Below are 19,214 nucleotides of genomic sequence, written 5' to 3'. Positions count from 1 at the left end.
TCACTGTCCCGTTATTACAGTGAGACCCCGTCACTGTCCCGTTATTACAGTGAGTCCCCGTCACTGTCCCGTTATTACAGTGAGACCCCGTCACTGTCCCGTTATTACAGTGAGTCCCCGTCACTGTCCCGTTATTACAGTGAGACCCCGTCACTGTCCCATTATTTCAGTGAGACCCCGTCACTGTCCCGTTATTACAGTGAGACCCCGTCACTGTCCCGTTATTACAGTGAGTCCCTGTCACTGTCCCGTTATTACAGTGAGACCCCGTCACTGTCCCGTTATTACAGTGAGTCCCCGTCACTGTCCCGTTATTACAGTGAGACCCCGTCACTGTCCCGTTATTACAGTGAGTCCCCGTCACTGTCCCGTTATTACAGTGAGTCCCCGTCACTGTCCCGTTATTACAGTGAGACCCTGTCACTGTCCCGTTATTACAGTGAGACCCCGTCACTGTCCCGTTATTACAGTGAGGCCCCGTCACTGTCCCGTTATTACAGTGAGACTCCATCACTGTCCCGTTATTACAGTGAGACCCCGTCACTGTCCCGTTATTTCAGTGAGACCCCGTCACTGTCCTGTTATTACAGTGAGACCCCGTCACTGTCCCGTTATTACAGTGAGACCCCGTCACTGTCCTGTTATTACAGTGAGTCCCCGTCACTGTCCCGTTATTACAGTGAGACCTGGTCACTGTCCCGTTATTACAGTGAGTCCCCGTCACTGTCCCGTTATTACAGTGAGACCCCGTCACTGTCCCGTTATTACAGTGAGTCCCCGTCACTGTCCCGTTATTACAGTGAGACCTGGTCACTGTCCCGTTATTACAGTGAGTCCCCGTCACTGTCCCGTTATTACAGTGAGGCCCCGTCACTGTCCCGTTATTACAGTGAGACCCCGTCACTGTCCCGTTATTACCGTGAGACCCCGTCACTGTCCCGTTATTACAGTGAGACCCCGTCACTGTCCTGCTATTACAGTGAGACCCCGTCACTGTCCCGTTATTACAGTGAGTCCCCGTCACTGTCCCGTTATTACAGTGAGACCCCGTCACTGTCCCGTTATTACAGTGAGGCCCCGTCACTGTCCCGTTATTACAGTGAGACCCCGTCACTGTCCCATTATTTCAGTGAGACCCCGTCACTGTCCCGTTATTACAGTGAGACCCCGTCACTGTCCCATTATTACAGTGAGTCCCTGTCACTGTCCCGTTATTACAGTGAGTCCCCGTCACTGTCCTGTTATTACAGTGAGACCCCGTCACTGTCCCGTTATTACAGTGAGACCCCGTCACTGTCCCGTTATTACAGTGAGTCCCTGTCACTGTCCCGTTATTACAGTGAGACCCCGTCACTGTCCCGGTATTACAGTGAGACCCCGTCACTGTCCCGTTATTACAGTGAGTCCCTGTCACTGTCCCGTTATTACAGTGAGACCCCGTCACTGTCCTGTTATTACAGTGAGACCCCGTCACTGTCCCGTTATTACAGTGAGGCCCCGTCATTGTCCCGTTATTTCAGTGAGACCCCGTCACTGTCCTGTTATTACAGTGAGACCCCGTCACTGTCCCGTTATTACAGTGAGTCCCCGTCACTGTCCCGTTATTACAGTGAGACCCCGTCACTGTCCCGTTATTACAGTGAGTCCCCGTCACTGTCCCGTTATTACAGTGTGACCTGGTCACTGTCCCGTTATTACAGTGAGTCCCCGTCACTGTCCCGTTATTACAGTGAGGCCCCGTCACTGTCCCATTATTACAGTGAGTCCCCGTCACTGTCCCGTTATTACAGTGAGACCCCGTCACTGTCCCGTTATTACAGTGAGTCCCTGTCACTGTCCCGTTATTACCGTGAGACCCCATCACTGTCCCGTTATTACAGTGAGACCCCGTCACTGTCCTGCTATTACAGTGAGACCCTGTCACTGTCCCATTATTACAGTGAGACCCCGTCACTGTCCCGTTATTACAGTGAGACCCCGTCACTGTCCCGTTATTACAGTGAGACCCCGTCACTGTCCCGTTTTTACAGTGAGTCCCTGTCACTGTCCCGTTATTACAGTGAGACCCCGTCACTGTCCCGTTATTACAGTGAGTCCCCGTCACTGTCCCGTTATTACAGTGAGACCCCGTCACTGTCCTGCTATTACAGTGAGACCCCGTCACTGTCCCATTATTACAGTGAGACCCTGTCACTGTCCCGTTATTACAGTGAGACCCCGTCACTGTCCTGTTATTACAGTGAGACCCCGTCACTGTCCCGTTATTACAGTGAGTCCCTGTCACTGTCCCGTTATTACAGTGAGACCCCGTCACTGTCCCGTTATTACTGTGAGACCCCGTCACTGTCCCATTATTTCAGTGAGACCCCGAGACTGTCCCGTTATTACAGTGAGTCCCCGTCACTGTCCCGTTATTACAGTGAGACCCTGTCACTGTCCCGTTATTACAGTGAGTCCCCGTCACTGTCCCGTTATTACAGTGAGGCCTCATCACTGTCCCGTTATTACAGTGAGTCCCCGTCACTGTCCCGTTATTACAGTGAGACCTGGTCACTGTCCCGTTATTACAGTGAGACCCCGTCACTGTCCCGTTATTACAGTGAGTCCCTGTCACTGTCCTGTTATTACAGTGAGACCCCGTCACTGTCCCGTTATTACAGTGAGTCCCCGTCACTGTCCCGTTATTACAGTGAGACCTGGTCACTGTCCCGTTATTACAGTGAGACCCCGTCACTGTCCCGTTATTACAGTGAGTCCCTGTCACTGTCCTGTTATTACAGTGAGACCCCGTCACTGTCCCGTTATTACAGTGAGACCCCATCACTGTCCCGTTATTACAGTGAGACCCCATCACTGTCCCGTTATTACAGTGAGTCCCCGTCACTGTCCTGTTATTACAGTGAGACCCCGTCACTGTCCCGTTATTACAGTGAGACCCCATCACTGTCCCGTTATTACAGTGAGTCCCCGTCACTGTCCCGTTATTACAGTGAGACCTGGTCACTGTCCCGTTATTACAGTGAGACCCCGTCACTGTCCCGTTATTACAGTGAGTCCCTGTCACTGTCCTGTTATTACAGTGAGACCCCGTCACTGTCCCGTTATTACAGTGAGACCCCGTCACTGTCCCGTTATTACAGTGAGGCCCCTTCACTGTCCCGTTATTACAGTGAGACCCCATCACTGTCCTGTTATTACAGTGAGACCCCGTCACTGTCCCGTTATTACAGTGAGACCCCATCACTGTCCCGTTATTACAGTGAGACTCCATCACTGTCCCGTTATTACAGTGAGACCCCGTCACTGTCCCGTTATTACAGTGAGTCCCCGTCACTGTCCCGTTATTACAGTGAGACCTGGTCACTGTCCCGTTATTACAGTGAGTCCCCGTCACTGTCCCGTTATTACAGTGAGACCCCGTCACTGTCCCGTTATTACAGTGAGACCTGGTCACTGTCCTGTTATTACAGTGAGTCCCCGTCACTGTCCCGTTATTACAGTGAGTCCCTGTCACTGTCCTGTTATTACAGTGAGACCCCGTCACTGTCCCGTTATTACAGTGAGTCCCTGTCACTGTCCTGTTATTACAGTGAGACCCCGTCACTGTCCCGTTATTACAGTGAGACCCCGTCACTGTCCCGTTATTACAGTGAGACCTGGTCACTGTCCCGTTATTACAGTGAGTCCCCGTCACTGTCCTGTTATTACAGTGAGTCCCCGTCACTGTCCCGTTATTACAGTGAGACCCCGTCACTGTCCCGTTATTACAGTGAGACATTGTCACTGTCCCGTTATTACAGTGAGACCCCGTCACTGTCCCGTTATTACAGTGAGTCCCTGTCACTGTCCCGTTATAACAGTGAGACACCGTCACTGTCCTGTTATTACAGTGAGTCCCCGTCACTGTCCCGTTATTACAGTGAGACATTGTCACTGTCCCGTTATTACAGTGAGACCCCGTCACTGTCCTGTTATTACAGTGAGACCCCGTCACTGTCCCGTTATTACAGTGAGTCCCTGTCACTGTCCTGTTATTACAGTGAGACCCCGTCACTGTCCCGTTATTACAGTGAGACCCCGTCACTGTCCCGTTATTACAGTGAGACCCCGTCACTGTCCTGTTATTACAGTGAGTCCCTGTCACTGTCCCGTTATTACAGTGAGTCCCTGTCACTGTCCCGTTATTACAGTGAGACCCCGTCACAGTCCCGTTATTACAGTGAGACCCCGTCACTGTCCCGTTATTACAGTGAGTCCCTGTCACTGTCCCGTTATTACAGTGAATCCCTGTCACTGTCCCGTTATTACAGTGAGACCCCGTCACTGTCCCGTTATTACAGTGAGGCCCCGTCACTGTCCCATTATTACAGTGAGTCCCCGTCACTGTCCCGTTATTACAGTGAGACGCCGTCACTGTCCCGTTATTACAGTGAGACCCCGTGACTGTCCCGTTATTACAGTGAGGCCCCGTCACTGTCCCGTTATTACAGTGAGACCCCGTCACTGTCCCGTTATTACAGTGAGTCCCCGTCACTGTCCCGTTATTACAGTGAGACCCCGTCACTGTCCCGTTATTACAGTGAGTCCCCGTCACTGTCCCGTTATTACAGTGAGACCCCGTCACTGTCCCATTATTACACTGAGTCCCCGTCACTGTCCCGTTATTACAGTGAGTCCCTGTCACTGTCCCGTTATTACAGTGAGACCCCGTCACTGTCCCGTTATTACAGTGAGTCCCCGTCACTGTCCCGTTATTACAGTGAGACCCCGTCACTGTCCCGTTATTACAGTGAGTCCCCGTCACTGTCCCGTTATTACAGTGAGACATTGTCACTGTCCCGTTATTACAGTGAGCCCCGTCACTGTCCCGTTATTACAGCGAGACCCCGTCACTGTCCCGTTATTACAGTGAGGCCCCGTCACTGTCCCGTTATTACAGTGAGACCCCGTCACTGTCCCGTTATTACAGTGAGTCCCCGTCACTGTCCCGTTATTACAGTGAGTCCCTGTCACTGTCCCGTTATTACAGTGAGACCCCGTCACTGTCCTGTTATTACAGTGAGTCCCCGTCACTGTCCCGTTATTACAGTGAGACCCCGTCACTGTCCCGTTATTACAGTGAGAACCCGTCACTGTCCCGTTATTACAGTGAGTCCCCGTCACTGTCCCGTTATTACAGTGAGACCCCGTCACTGTCCCGTTATTACAGTGAGACCCCGTCACTGTCCCGTTATTACAGTGAGGCCCCGTCACTGTCCCGTTATTACAGTGAGTCCCCGTCACTGTCCCGTTATTACAGTGAGACCCCGTCACTGTCCCGTTATTACAGTGAGTCCCTGTCACTGTCCCGTTATTACAGTGAGACCCCGTCACTGTCCCGTTATTACAGTGAGTCCCTGTCACTGTCCCGTTATTACAGTGAGTCCCTGTCACTGTCCCGTTATTACAGTGAGACCCCGTCACTGTCCCGTTATTACAGTGAGTCCCTGTCACTGTCCCGTTATTACAGTGAGTCCCCGTCACTGTCCCATTATTACAGTGAGACCCTGTCACTGTCCCGTTATTACAGTGAGACCCCGTCACTGTCCCGTTATTACAGTGAGACACTGTCACTGTCCCGTTATTACAGTGAGACCCCGTCACTGTCCCGTTATTACAGTGAGACCCCGTCACTGTCCCGTTATTACAGTGAGTCCCCGTCACTGTCCTGTTATTACAGTGAGTCCCTGTCACTGTCCCGTTATTACAGTGAGACCCCGTCACTGTCCCGTTATTACAGTGAGTCCCCGTCACTGTCCCGTTATTACAGTGAGTCCCTGTCACTGTCCCGTTATTACAGTGAGACCCCGTCACTGTCCCGTTATTACTGTGAGAACCCGTCACTGTCCCGTTATTACAGTGAGTCCCCGTCACTGTCCCGTTATTACAGTGAGTCCCTGTCACTGTCCCGTTATTACAGTGAGACCCCGTCACTGTCCCGTTATTACAGTGAGTCCCCGTCACTGTCCCGTTATTACAGTGAGACCCCGTCACTGTCCCGTTATTACAGTGAGACCCCATCACTGTCCTGTTATTACAGTGAGACCCCGTCACTGTCCCGTTACTACAGTGAGACCCCATCACTGTCCCGTTATTACAGTGAGACCCCGTCACTGTCCCGTTATTACAGTGAGTCCCTGTCACTGTCCCGTTATTACAGTGAGACCCCGTCACTGTCCCATTATTACAGTGAGGCCCCGTCACTGTCCCGTTATTACAGTGAGACCCCGTCACTGTCCCGTTATTACAGTGAGACATTGTCACTGTCCCGTTATTACAGTGAGACCCCGTCACTGTCCCGTTATTACAGTGAGTCCCCGTCACTGTCCCGTTATTACAGTGAGACCCCGTCACTGTCCTGTTATTACAGTGAGTCCCCGTCACTGTCCCGTTATTACAGTGAGACCCCGTCACTGTCCTGTTATTACAGTGAGTCCCCGTCACTGTCCCGTTATTACAGTGAGACCCTGTCACTGTCCCGTTATTACAGTGAGGCCCCGTCACTGTCCCGTTATTACAGTGAGTCCCTGTCACTGTCCCGTTATTACAGTGAGACATTGTCACTGTCCCGTTATTACAGTGAGACCCCGTCACTGTCCCGTTATTGCAGTGAGTCCCCGTCACTGTCCCGTTATTACAGTGAGACCCCGTCACTGTCCCGTTATTACAGTGAGTCCCCGTCACTGTCCCATTATTACAGTGAGTCCCCGTCACTGTCCCGTTATTACAGTGAGACCCCGTCACTGTCCCGTTATTACAGTGAGTCCCTGTCACTGTCCCGTTATTACAGTGAAGCCCCGTCACTGTCCCGTTATTACAGTGAGTCCCCGTCACTGTCCCGTTATTACAGTGAGTCCCTGTCACTGTCCCGTTATTACAGTGAGACCCCGTCACTGTCCCGTTATTACAGTGAGTCCCTGTCACTGTCCCGTTATTACAGTGAGTCCCTGTCACTGTCCCGTTATTTCAGTGAGACCCCGTCACTGTCCCGTTATTACAGTGAGACACTGTCACTGTCCCGTTATTACAGTGAGACCCCGTCACTGTCCCGTTATTACAGTGAGACATTGTCACTGTCCCGTTATTACAGTGAGACCCCGTCACTGTCCCGTTATTACAGTGAGACCCCGTCACTGTCCCGTTATTACAGTGAGTCCCTGTCACTGTCCCGTTATTTCAGTGAGACCCCGTCACTGTCCCGTTATTACAGTGAGACCCCGTCACTGTCCCGTTATTACAGTGAGTCCCTGTCACTGTCCCGTTATTACAGTGAGACATTGTCACTGTCCCGTTATTACAGTGAGTCCCCGTCACTGTCCCGTTATTACAGTGAGACCCCGTCACTGTCCCGTTATTACAGTGAGCCCCGTCACTGTCCCGTTATTACAGTGAGTCCCCGTCACTGTCCCGTTATTACAGTGAGACCCCGTCACTGTCCCGTTATTACAGTGAGTCCCCGTCACTGTCCCGTTATTACAGTGAGACCCCGTCACTGTCCCGTTATTTCAGTGAGGCCCCGTCACTGTCCTGTTATTACAGTGAGTCCCCGTCACTGTCCCGTTATGACAGTGAGGCCACGTCACTGTCCCGTTATTACAGTGAGACCCCGTCACTGTCCCGTTATTTCAGTGAGGCCCCGTCACTGTCCTGTTATTACAGTGAGTCCCTGTCACTGTCCCGTTATTACAGTGAGACATTGTCACTGTCCCGTTATTACAGTGAGACCCCGTCACTGTCCTGTTATTACAGTGAGTCCCTGTCACTGTCCCGTTATTACAGTGAGACATTGTCACTGTCCCGTTATTACAGTGAGACCCCGTCACTGTCCTGTTATTACAGTGAGACCCCGTCACTGTCCCGTTATTACAGTGAGTCCCCGTCACTGTCCCGTTACTACAGTGAGACCCCATCACTGTCCCGTTATTACAGTGAGACCCCGTCACTGTCCCGTTATTACAGTGAGTCCCTGTCACTGTCCCGTTATTACAGTGAGACCCCGTCACTGTCCCATTATTACAGTGAGGCCCCGTCACTGTCCCGTTATTACAGTGAGACCCCGTCACTGTCCCGTTATTACAGTGAGACATTGTCACTGTCCCGTTATTACAGTGAGACCCCGTCACTGTCCCGTTATTACAGTGAGTCCCCGTCACTGTCCCGTTATTACAGTGAGACCCCGTCACTGTCCTGTTATTACAGTGAGTCCCCGTCACTGTCCCGTTATTACAGTGAGACCCCGTCACTGTCCTGTTATTACAGTGAGTCCCCGTCACTGTCCCGTTATTACAGTGAGACCCTGTCACTGTCCCGTTATTACAGTGAGGCCCCGTCACTGTCCCGTTATTACAGTGAGTCCCTGTCACTGTCCCGTTATTACAGTGAGACATTGTCACTGTCCCGTTATTACAGTGAGACCCCGTCACTGTCCCGTTATTGCAGTGAGTCCCCGTCACTGTCCCGTTATTACAGTGAGACCCCGTCACTGTCCCGTTATTACAGTGAGTCCCCGTCACTGTCCCATTATTACAGTGAGTCCCCGTCACTGTCCCGTTATTACAGTGAGACCCCGTCACTGTCCCGTTATTACAGTGAGTCCCTGTCACTGTCCCGTTATTACAGTGAAGCCCCGTCACTGTCCCGTTATTACAGTGAGTCCCCGTCACTGTCCCGTTATTACAGTGAGTCCCTGTCACTGTCCCGTTATTACAGTGAGACCCCGTCACTGTCCCGTTATTACAGTGAGTCCCTGTCACTGTCCCGTTATTACAGTGAGTCCCTGTCACTGTCCCGTTATTTCAGTGAGACCCCGTCACTGTCCCGTTATTACAGTGAGACACTGTCACTGTCCCGTTATTACAGTGAGACCCCGTCACTGTCCCGTTATTACAGTGAGACATTGTCACTGTCCCGTTATTACAGTGAGACCCCGTCACTGTCCCGTTATTACAGTGAGACCCCGTCACTGTCCCGTTATTACAGTGAGTCCCTGTCACTGTCCCGTTATTTCAGTGAGACCCCGTCACTGTCCCGTTATTACAGTGAGACCCCGTCACTGTCCCGTTATTACAGTGAGTCCCTGTCACTGTCCCGTTATTACAGTGAGACATTGTCACTGTCCCGTTATTACAGTGAGTCCCCGTCACTGTCCCGTTATTACAGTGAGACCCCGTCACTGTCCCGTTATTACAGTGAGCCCCGTCACTGTCCCGTTATTACAGTGAGTCCCCGTCACTGTCCCGTTATTACAGTGAGACCCCGTCACTGTCCCGTTATTACAGTGAGTCCCCGTCACTGTCCCGTTATTACAGTGAGACCCCGTCACTGTCCCGTTATTTCAGTGAGGCCCCGTCACTGTCCTGTTATTACAGTGAGTCCCCGTCACTGTCCCGTTATGACAGTGAGGCCACGTCACTGTCCCGTTATTACAGTGAGACCCCGTCACTGTCCCGTTATTTCAGTGAGGCCCCGTCACTGTCCTGTTATTACAGTGAGTCCCTGTCACTGTCCCGTTATTACAGTGAGACATTGTCACTGTCCCGTTATTACAGTGAGACCCCGTCACTGTCCTGTTATTACAGTGAGTCCCTGTCACTGTCCCGTTATTACAGTGAGACATTGTCACTGTCCCGTTATTACAGTGAGACCCCGTCACTGTCCTGTTATTACAGTGAGACCCCGTCACTGTCCCGTTATTACAGTGAGTCCCCGTCACTGTCCCGTTATTACAGTGAGACCCCGTCACTGTCCCGTTATTACAGTGAGTCCCCGTCACTGTCCTGTTATTACAGTGAGTCCCCGTCACTGTCCCGTTATTACAGTGAGTCCCTGTCACTGTCCCGTTATTACAGTGAGACATTGTCACTGTCCCGTTATTACAGTGAGACCACGTCACTGTCCCGTTATTACAGTGAGACCCCGTCACTGTCCCGTTATTACAGTGAGACCCCGTCACTGTCCCGTTATTTCAGTGAGACCCCGTCACTGTCCCGTTATTACAGTGAGACCCCGTCACTGTCCCGTTATTACAGTGAGACATTGTCACTGTCCCGTTATTACAGTGAGACCCCGTCACTGTCCCGTTATTACAGTGAGTCCCCATCACTGTCCCGTTATTACAGTGAGGCCCCGTCACTGTCCCGTTATTACAGTGAGACCCCGTCACTGTCCCGTTATTACAGTGAGGCCCCATCACTGTCCCGTTATTACAGTGAGTCCCCGTCACTGTCCCGTTATTTCAGTGAGACCCCGTCACTGTCCCGTTATTACAGTGAGGCCCCGTCACTGTCCCGTTATTACAGTGAGGCCCCGTCACTGTCCCGTTATTACAGTGAGACCCCGTCACTGTCCCGTTATTACAGTGAGGCCCCATCACTGTCCCGTTATTACAGTGAGACCCCGTCACTGTCCCGTTATTACAGTGAGACCCCTTCACTGTCCCGTTATTACAGTGAGTCCCCGTCACTGTCCCATTATTACAGTGAGTCCCCGTCACTGTCCCGTTATTACAGTGAGTCCCCGTCACTGTCCCGTTATTACAGTGAGACCCCGTCACTGTCCTGTTATTACAGTGAGACCCCGTCACTGTCCCGTTATTACAGTGAGTCCCTGTCACTGTCCCGTTATTACAGTGAGACCCCGTCACTGTCCCGTTATTACAGTGAGTCCCTGTCACTGTCCCGTTATTACCGTGAGTCCCCGTCACTGTCCCGTTATTACAGTGAGACCCCGTCACTGTCCCGTTATTACACTGAGTCCCCGTCACTGTCCCGTTATTACAGTGAGACCCCGTCACTGTCCCGTTATTACAGTGAGTCCCCGTCACTGTCCCGTTATTACAGTGAGACCCCGTCACTGTCCCGTTATTACAGTGAGTCCCTGTCACTGTCCCGTTATTACAGTGAGACATTGTCACTGTCCCGTTATTACACTGAGTCCCCGTCACTGTCCCGTTATTACAGTGAGTCCCTGTCACTGTCCTGTTATTACAGTGAGACCCCGTCACTGTCCCGTTATTACAGTGAGACCCCGTCACTGTCCCGTTATTACAGTGAGTCCCCGTCACTGTCCCGTTATTACAGTGAGACCCCGTCACTGTCCCGTTATTACAGTGAGACCCCGTCACTGTCCCGTTATTGCAGTGAGACCCCGTCACTGTCCCGTTATTACAGTGAGACCCCGTCACTGTCCCGTTATTACAGTGAGTCCCCGTCACTGTCCCGTTATTACAGTGAGACCCCGTCACTGTCCCGTTATTACAGTGAGACCCCGTCACTGTCCCGTTATTGCAGTGAGACCCCGTCACTGTCCCGTTATTACAGTGAGTCCCCGTCACTGTCCCGTTATTACAGTGAGGCCCCGTCACTGTCCCGTTATTACAGTGAGTCCCTGTCACTGTCCCATTATTACAGTGAGACCCCGTCACTGTCCCGTTATTACAGTGAGGCCCTGTCACTGTCCCATTATTACAGTGAGACCCCGTCACTGTCCCGTTATTACAGTGAGGCCCCGTCACTGTCCCGTTATTACAGTGAGTCCCTGTCACTGTCCCGTTATTACAGTGAGACCCCGTCACTGTCCCGTTATTACAGTGAGTCCCCGTCACTGTCCCGTTATTACAGTGAGTCCCTGTCACTGTCCCGTTATTACAGTGAGACATTGTCACTGTCCCGTTATTACAGTGAGACCCCGTCACTGTCCCGTTATTACAGTGAGTCCCCGTCACTGTCCTGTTATTACAGTGAGACCCCGTCACTGTCCCGTTATTACAGTGAGTCCCCGTCACTGTCCCGTTATTACAGTGAGACATTGTCACTGTCCCGTTATTACAGTGAGACCCCATCACTGTCCCGTTATTACAGTGAGGCCCCGTCACTGTCCCGTTATTACAGTGAGGCCCCGTCACTGTCCCGTTATTACAGTGAGTCCCCGTCACTGTCCCGTTATTTCAGTGAGACCCCGTCACTGTCCCGTTATTACAGTGAGGCCCCGTCACTGTCCCGTTATTACAGTGAGTCCCCGTCACTGTCCCGTTATTACAGTGAGACCCCGTCACTGTCCCGTTATTACAGTGAGGCCCCGTCACTGTCCCGTTATTACAGTGAGACCCCGTCACTGTCCCGTTATTACAGTGAGTCCCCGTCACTGTCCCGTTATTACAGTGAGACCCCGTCACTGTCCCGTTATTACAGTGAGTCCCCGTCACTGTCCCGTTATTACAGTGAGACCCCGTCACTGTCCCGTTATTACAGTGAGTCCCCGTCACTGTCCCGTTATTACAGTGAGACCCCGTCACTGTCCCGTTATTACACTGAGTCCCCGTCACTGTCCCATTATTACAGTGAGTCCCTGTCACTGTTCCGTTATTACAGTGAGACCCCGTCACTGTCCCGTTATTACAGTGAGTCCCCGTCACTGTCCCGTTATTACAGTGAGACCCCGTCACTGTCCCGTTATTACAGTCAGTCCCTGTCACTGTCCCGTTATTACAGTGAGACCCCGTCACTGTCCCGTTATTACACTGAGTCCCCGTCACTGTCCCGTTATTGCAGTGAGACCCCGTCACTGTCCCGTTATTACAGTGAGTCCCCGTCACTGTCCCGTTATTACAGTGAGGCCCCGTCACTGTCCCGTTATTACAGTGAGTCCCTGTCACTGTCCCATTATTACAGTGAGACCCCGTCACTGTCCCGTTATTACAGTGAGGCCCCGTCACTGTCCCGTTATTTCAGTGAGACCCCGTCACTGTCCCGTTATTTCAGTGAGTCCCCGTCACTGTCCCGTTATTACAGTGAGACCCCGTCACTGTCCCATTATTACAGTGAGGCCCCGTCACTGTCCCGTTATTACAGTGAGTCCCCGTCACTGTCCCGTTATTACAGTGAGACCCCGTCACTGTCCCGTTATTACAGTGAGTCCCCGTCACTGTCCCGTTATTACAGTGAGTCCCCGTCACTGTCCCGTTATTACAGTGAGACCCCGTCACTGTCCCATTATTTCAGTGAGACCCCGTCACTGTCCCGTTATTACAGTGAGACCCCGTCACTGTCCCGTTATTACAGTGAGTCCCTGTCACTGTCCCGTTATTACAGTGAGACCCCGTCACTGTCCCGTTATTACAGTGAGTCCCCGTCACTGTCCCGTTATTACAGTGAGACCCCGTCACTGTCCCGTTATTACAGTGAGTCCCCGTCACTGTCCCGTTATTACAGTGAGTCCCCGTCACTGTCCCGTTATTACAGTGAGACCCTGTCACTGTCCCGTTATTACAGTGAGACCCCGTCACTGTCCCGTTATTACAGTGAGGCCCCGTCACTGTCCCGTTATTACAGTGAGACTCCATCACTGTCCCGTTATTACAGTGAGACCCCGTCACTGTCCCGTTATTTCAGTGAGACCCCGTCACTGTCCTGTTATTACAGTGAGACCCCGTCACTGTCCCGTTATTACAGTGAGACCCCGTCACTGTCCTGTTATTACAGTGAGTCCCCGTCACTGTCCCGTTATTACAGTGAGACCTGGTCACTGTCCCGTTATTACAGTGAGTCCCCGTCACTGTCCCGTTATTACAGTGAGACCCCGTCACTGTCCCGTTATTACAGTGAGTCCCCGTCACTGTCCCGTTATTACAGTGAGACCTGGTCACTGTCCCGTTATTACAGTGAGTCCCCGTCACTGTCCCGTTATTACAGTGAGGCCCCGTCACTGTCCCGTTATTACAGTGAGACCCCGTCACTGTCCCGTTATTACCGTGAGACCCCGTCACTGTCCCGTTATTACAGTGAGACCCCGTCACTGTCCTGCTATTACAGTGAGACCCCGTCACTGTCCCGTTATTACAGTGAGTCCCCGTCACTGTCCCGTTATTACAGTGAGACCCCGTCACTGTCCCGTTATTACAGTGAGGCCCCGTCACTGTCCCGTTATTACAGTGAGACCCCGTCACTGTCCCATTATTTCAGTGAGACCCCGTCACTGTCCCGTTATTACAGTGAGACCCCGTCACTGTCCCATTATTACAGTGAGTCCCTGTCACTGTCCCGTTATTACAGTGAGTCCCCGTCACTGTCCTGTTATTACAGTGAGACCCCGTCACTGTCCCGTTATTACAGTGAGACCCCGTCACTGTCCCGTTATTACAGTGAGTCCCTGTCACTGTCCCGTTATTACAGTGAGACCCCGTCACTGTCCCGGTATTACAGTGAGACCCCGTCACTGTCCCGTTATTACAGTGAGTCCCTGTCACTGTCCCGTTATTACAGTGAGACCCCGTCACTGTCCTGTTATTACAGTGAGACCCCGTCACTGTCCCGTTATTACAGTGAGGCCCCGTCATTGTCCCGTTATTTCAGTGAGACCCCGTCACTGTCCTGTTATTACAGTGAGACCCCGTCACTGTCCCGTTATTACAGTGAGTCCCCGTCACTGTCCCGTTATTACAGTGAGACCCCGTCACTGTCCCGTTATTACAGTGAGTCCCCGTCACTGTCCCGTTATTACAGTGTGACCTGGTCACTGTCCCGTTATTACAGTGAGTCCCCGTCACTGTCCCGTTATTACAGTGAGGCCCCGTCACTGTCCCATTATTACAGTGAGTCCCCGTCACTGTCCCGTTATTACAGTGAGACCCCGTCACTGTCCCGTTATTACAGTGAGTCCCTGTCACTGTCCCGTTATTACCGTGAGACCCCATCACTGTCCCGTTATTACAGTGAGACCCCGTCACTGTCCTGCTATTACAGTGAGACCCTGTCACTGTCCCATTATTACAGTGAGACCCCGTCACTGTCCCGTTATTACAGTGAGACCCCGTCACTGTCCCGTTATTACAGTGAGACCCCGTCACTGTCCCGTTTTTACAGTGAGTCCCTGTCACTGTCCCGTTATTACAGTGAGACCCCGTCACTGTCCCGTTATTACAGTGAGTCCCCGTCACTGTCCCGTTATTACAGTGAGACCCCGTCACTGTCCTGCTATTACAGTGAGACCCCGTCACTGTCCCATTATTACAGTGAGACCCTGTCACTGTCCCGTTATTACAGTGAGACCCCGTCACTGTCCTGTTATTACAGTGAGACCCCGTCACTGTCCCGTTATTACAGTGAGTCCCTGTCACTGTCCCGTTATTACAGTGAGACCCCGTCACTGTCCCGTTATTACTGTGAGACCCCGTCACTGTCCCATTATTTCAGTGAGACCCCGAGACTGTCCCGTTATTACAGTGAGTCCCCGTCACTGTCCCGTTATTACAGTGAGACCCTGTCACTGTCCCGTTATTACAGTGAGTCCCCGTCACTGTCCCGTTATTACAGTGAGGCCTCATCACTGTCCCGTTATTACAGTGAGTCCCCGTCACTGTCCCGTTATTACAGTGAGACCTGGTCACTGTCCCGTTATTACAGTGAGACCCCGTCACTGTCCCGTTATTACAGTGAGTCCCTGTCACTGTCCTGTTATTACAGTGAGACCCCGTCACTGTCCCGTTATTACAGTGAGTCCCCGTCACTGTCCCGTTATTACAGTGAGACCTGGTCACTGTCCCGTTATTACAGTGAGACCCCGTCACTGTCCCGTTATTACAGTGAGTCCCTGTCACTGTCCTGTTATTACAGTGAGACCCCGTCACTGTCCCGTTATTACAGTGAGACCCCATCACTGTCCCGTTATTACAGTGAGACCCCATCACTGTCCCGTTATTACAGTGAGTCCCCGTCACTGTCCTGTTATTACAGTGAGACCCCGTCACTGTCCCGTTATTACAGTGAGACCCCATCACTGTCCCGTTATTACAGTGAGTCCCCGTCACTGTCCCGTTATTACAGTGAGACCTGGTCACTGTCCCGTTATTACAGTGAGACCCCGTCACTGTCCCGTTATTACAGTGAGTCCCTGTCACTGTCCTGTTATTACAGTGAGACCCCGTCACTGTCCCGTTATTACAGTGAGACCCCGTCACTGTCCCGTTATTACAGTGAGGCCCCTTCACTGTCCCGTTATTACAGTGAGACCCCATCACTGTCCTGTTATTACAGTGAGACCCCGTCACTGTCCCGTTATTACAGTGAGACCCCATCACTGTCCCGTTATTACAGTGAGACTCCATCACTGTCCCGTTATTACAGTGAGACCCCGTCACTGTCCCGTTATTACAGTGAGTCCCCGTCACTGTCCCGTTATTACAGTGAGACCTGGTCACTGTCCCGTTATTACAGTGAGTCCCCGTCACTGTCCCGTTATTACAGTGAGACCCCGTCACTGTCCCGTTATTACAGTGAGACCTGGTCACTGTCCTGTTATTACAGTGAGTCCCCGTCACTGTCCCGTTATTACAGTGAGTCCCTGTCACTGTCCTGTTATTACAGTGAGACCCCGTCACTGTCCCGTTATTACAGTGAGTCCCTGTCACTGTCCTGTTATTACAGTGAGACCCCGTCACTGTCCCGTTATTACAGTGAGACCCCGTCACTGTCCCGTTATTACAGTGAGACCTGGTCACTGTCCCGTTATTACAGTGAGTCCCCGTCACTGTCCTGTTATTACAGTGAGTCCCCGTCACTGTCCCGTTATTACAGTGAGACCCCGTCACTGTCCCGTTATTACAGTGAGACATTGTCACTGTCCCGTTATTACAGTGAGACCCCGTCACTGTCCCGTTATTACAGTGAGTCCCTGTCACTGTCCCGTTATAACAGTGAGACACCGTCACTGTCCTGTTATTACAGTGAGTCCCCGTCACTGTCCCGTTATTACAGTGAGACATTGTCACTGTCCCGTTATTACAGTGAGACCCCGTCACTGTCCTGTTATTACAGTGAGACCCCGTCACTGTCCCGTTATTACAGTGAGTCCCTGTCACTGTCCTGTTATTACAGTGAGACCCCGTCACTGTCCCGTTATTACAGTGAGACCCCGTCACTGTCCTGTTATTACAGTGAGTCCCTGTCACTGTCCCGTTATTACAGTGAGTCCCTGTCACTGTCCCGTTATTACAGTGAGACCCCGTCACAGTCCCGTTATTACAGTGAGACCCCGTCACTGTCCCGTTATTACAGTGAGTCCCTGTCACTGTCCCGTTATTACAGTGAATCCCTGTCACTGTCCCGTTATTACAGTGAGACCCCGTCACTGTCCCGTTATTACAGTGAGACCCTGTCACTGTCCTGTTATTACAGTGAGTCCCCGTCACTGTCCCGTTATTACAGTGAGTCCCTGTCACTGTCCCGTTATTACAGTGAGACCCCGTCACTGTCCCGTTATTACAGTGAGTCCCCGTCACTGTCCCGTTATTACAGTGAGACCCCGTCACTGTCCTGTTATTACAGTGAGACCTCGTCACTGTCCCGTTATTACAGTGAGTCCCCGTCACTGTCCCGTTATTACAGTGAGACCCCGTCACTGTCCCGTTATTACAGTGAGTCCCCGTCACTGTCCCGTTATTACAGTGAGACCCCGTCACTGTCCCGTTATTACAGTGAGTCCCTGTCACTGTCCCGTTATTACAGTGAGACACTGTCACTGTCCCGTTCTTACAGTGAGACCCCGTCACTGTCCCGTTATTACAGTGAGTCCCTGTCACTGTCCCGTTATTACAGTGAGACCCCATCACTGTCCCGTTATTACAGTGAGACCCCGTCACTGTCCCGTTATTACAGTGAGTCCCTGTCACTGTCCCGTTATTACAGTGAGACCCTGTCACTGTCCCGTTATTACAGTGAGTCCCTGTCACTGTCCCGTTATTACAGTGAGACCCCATCACTGTCCCGTTATTACAGTGAGTCCCTGTCACTGTCCTGTTATTACAGTGAGTCCCCGTCACTGTCCCGTTATTTCAGTGAGACCTGGTCACTGTCCCGTTATTACAGTGAGACCCCGTCACTGTCCCGTTATTACAGTGTGACCCCATCACTGTCCCGTTATTACAGTGAGTCCCCGTCACTGTCCTGTTATTACAGTGAGACCCCGTCACTGTCCCGTTATTTCAGTGAGTCCCTGTCACTGTCCCGTTATTACAGTGAGTCCCCGTCACTGTCCTGTTATTACAGTGAGACCCCGTCACTGTCCCGTTATTACAGTGAGACCCCGTCACTGTCCCGTTATTTCAGTGAGACCTGGTCACTGTCCCGTTATTACAGTGAGACCCCATCACTGTCCTGTTATTACAGTGAGACCCCGCCACTGTCCCGTTATTACAGTGAGTCCCCGTCACGGTCCCGTTATTTCAGTGAGACCTGGTCACTGTCCCGTTATTACAGTGAGACCCCGTCACTGTCCTGTTATTACAGTGAGACCCCGTCACTGTCCCGTTATTACAGTGAGACACTGTCGCAATGAGATTTCGGTCGTTATTTAAGTAATGAAGTGTGTCACTTTATTTGTGTTTATTTCATTTGCTGCATAAGTTCCTCACTGGTATGCCACCAATTATTCTTCACCCCTATTTGTTCTGTGGGCATTTCATTACTGTGGGTCTGGAGTTACATGTCGTCCAGACCAAATTCGAACAGCTGTTTGCTTCCTTTAAAGTCATTTGTGAACCCTATCGCTTTTTGCCAGTCATCGATAATGGATTAATGAGCATCATTTGATTCTTAATTCCAGATATTTATTCAATTCAATTTTCACCATCTGCTGTGGCGGGATTCGAACCCCGTCCTCAGGAACATTCCCTGCATTTCTGGATTAACTGCCCAGATAATAACATTTGGCCATTTACGTCCTTCTCAGTGAAATCGCTAGCGTTATTTCAGCTGTCTTCTCACGTCTCAGTTAATGAATTAACTAGCATTATTACCTGGATAACTCACCGCTGTCTCAGTTTATAAAGTAACTAGCATTATTGCTGAGATTATTCCTTGCTGTCTCAGTTAATGAAGTAAATAACATTTTTACTGAGATAAGTCGTCACTGTAGCTGTTAATGAAGTAACTAGCATTATTACTGCGATATGTCCTCACTGTATCTGTTAATGAAGTAACTAGCATTATTACTGCGATATGTCCTCACTGTATCTGTTAATGAAGTAACTAGCATTATTACTGCGATAAGTCTTCACTGTATCTGTTAATGAAGTAACTCGCATTATTACTGTGATTTGTCCTCACTCTATCTGTTAATGAAGTAACTAGCATTATTACTGCGATAAGTCTTCACTGTATCTGTTAATAAAGTAACTAGCATTA

At 51.2% G+C, this 19,214-nt stretch overlaps 1 long non-coding RNA gene across 1 annotated transcript in view; it reads right to left on the bottom strand.

The window, feature by feature from the left end:
• Positions 1-19,214, bottom strand: part of LOC132209519 (uncharacterized) — a 32,624-nt gene that overhangs the window by 12,140 nt on the left and 1,270 nt on the right. The gene's annotated exons all lie outside the window — the stretch shown is intronic.

This window comes from Stegostoma tigrinum, chromosome 4, assembly GCF_030684315.1.
Source record: "Stegostoma tigrinum isolate sSteTig4 chromosome 4, sSteTig4.hap1, whole genome shotgun sequence".
NCBI lineage: Eukaryota > Metazoa > Chordata > Chondrichthyes > Orectolobiformes > Stegostomatidae > Stegostoma > Stegostoma tigrinum.
The sequence above is the reverse complement of the archived record's forward strand: the minus strand, read 5'-3'. Positions and strand labels throughout refer to the sequence as shown.